This window comes from Uranotaenia lowii, chromosome 1 (assembly GCF_029784155.1).
Source record: "Uranotaenia lowii strain MFRU-FL chromosome 1, ASM2978415v1, whole genome shotgun sequence".
NCBI lineage: Eukaryota > Metazoa > Arthropoda > Insecta > Diptera > Culicidae > Uranotaenia > Uranotaenia lowii.
In genome coordinates, this window is record NC_073691.1 from 155,888,087 (window position 1) to 155,890,669 (window position 2,583).

Below are 2,583 nucleotides of genomic sequence, written 5' to 3' on the forward strand. Positions count from 1 at the left end.
CATACCCATTATTAAATCGTTCTTGTTTGCCTTCAGTTTGAATTATTTGAAGCTGTACTGATCTGGACACATTATTTTGCCCCTGTTTTTTAGGAATATTAACTTTTTTTTTCTATCAGAAAAACTTTCTTTTTTTACCAGCGCAACCATAACAAAAATTCAAAAGAACATAATAAACAATATTTTAAAAATGATTACGATGTGTTTTCGTTAACCAGAAAAATAAAAGAAATTGAAAAAAAAAATTAATTTGGACACTTGATTTTGCCCCTCACTGTAGCTCAAATCATTAATATCGAAATAGCGTATTCTCAACTTTTTGTGAGACATATTTACGAATTACTAAACTGCTATCCGATTCAACTTTTTTTTGGGTAAAGCTTGTCGTGAATGATCGTATTGATAATGTCTTAATAGTCGATTTATGTAACGAATTGAGACGGAAATAAGCACAGAAAAGTTTTACAGAATAAAAGATGGATCTCCAATTTTGATTGTTTTTTTTTTTTTTTTTTTTTAAATATGTCTTTATTTGTATCAATTCATCATTACATTTATATTACATTTTTTCATTAAATTAGGTGTTCAGCTCAATAATGAACTGTTCAGAGCCCTATAGTTAACTTGATATTAAAAATTTATTTGTAAGAATTAAATTTGCTTAGCGCAATTAAGTATTTAATATAGGAGAACATCCTGTAATGGCAAAAATATTTTAAACTTAAAACTAAACACTATCCTAAAATTAAACTAGTTATAAAGAGAACGGATCTCTGCGATGGAAGACTGCATCGATTTGCCTCTGAAGTTGGAAATGATTTTATTGGCCATCTCTTCGATCGATTCAATGTTCGCAATCCGATGAAGTTCTTCGGTGCTGTGCCAAGGTGGAAGCCGCAAAATCATTTTCAGAACCTTGTTCTGAATCCTCTGGATGGCTTTTTTCCTCGTCGCGCAGCAGCTAGACCAAATCGGAACTGCATACATTATCGCTGGTCGGAATACCTGCTTATAAATAAGCATCTTATTCTTCAGGCACAGTCGGGATTTCCTGTTGATGAGAGAATAAAGAGATTTAGTGTATTTATTATATTTAGATTGAATATCTTCAATGTGATTTTTAAAAGTAAGATTCCGATCAAGTGTGAGTCCCAAGTACTTCACGTGATCAGACCATTCTAATGAAACCCCATTAAAAGTTATGGAATGATTTTCATTAGGTTTTAAAAATTGAGCTCTTGGCTTATGGGGAAATAAAATAAGTTGAGTTTTGGAAGCGTTAGGAGAAATTTTCCACATTTTCAAGTAATTCAAAAAGGAATTTAAATTTTGTTGCAATCTACTGCGTACCACCCCTTGATTGTTTTTTTTTTTTTTTTTTTTTTTTTTTTTTTTTTTTTTTTTTTTTTTTTTTTTTATGAAGGCCAGAAAAACGGTTGCCCATATACACCAATCGATGTTCTTGCTTTGAGATGTTATAATGCCTTCATTGGTGTACAAACAAACAGATTTAACTATTTAAGTAATTGGATTTGGCGCTGGATTCTATAGGTCATAATGTATTTACGTCTTAACTCTAATCATGTTCTTGTAATAAACTCCCGTAAAAGGGAAGCCCTTCCATTCTCGATCAACCGCTACTCATAAACGAATTTCCACTCCAGTGAGTTCGCGCAAACCAGTCGCACTAATGATTGGCCGAAGAAGCTCCATCCGGAACCCGTGGTGTTGTATCTGCTACACAGGTTAAATTCCAGAGCTGGTCGGGAAGGAAAGTAAAATTCTTCCACTACAAGAACACTATCAACGGACGGGGATATGTTGATAAAGCGTTTTCTACCAAAGGTAGGAAGGTATCAGATCAGCTAATTTATACGAGAGAGCTTAAGTTAGAAGACGGTTCTTGGTACCGCGAGGGTGCTATCATGAATATCTTCCCGCCACGTGCCGGGCGGCTAGAGCTTATAGAGATGCGTGTGTGGCCAACCAACCGTGTATCGAAACCAATACCATTTGGGATTCGACTTCGACCGTCGGGTCCCCCTGCCTGATTGCTGAGGATGATGTCTACTCTGGGCCTGTTGACGGTAAGTTACTCTCTCTCTCATACGGTTATTTTACCGGATAGAAAGGCTGAAATGTTTACGTTTCTTTTTGGAGATTACAATTCCGGATCCGCTTTGCGCTTAGATTAGGGTGGAACATCATGTGAACCTGAATGTTATTCGAAAAGTTTCACCGTTTAAAAAAAAAATGGAACGGTAACACAGTTTACAAAATTGTAAAAGAAATACATGAACTTTATTGATCGACCTATATTTTTAATGCAAAGTCGCGCGCAGAATCCGAAAATGAAATTCAAAAAAACTCAGTAGAACAGTTTTTGAGTTATGTTTCAAATATGAAATTTTGGAAAAAATAGTACTTGTACTTGGATTTCAAATATCTCGAACATAACAATAACATGAAATCTCTTATTTTGCATATTGAAGGTGAATAAATTTGCAATCGATCTATCTAACGTCATTTTTGCGTACGATAAACTGTATTGTTGGTATTAGTGAATTTTTGGATAGAAAAAAT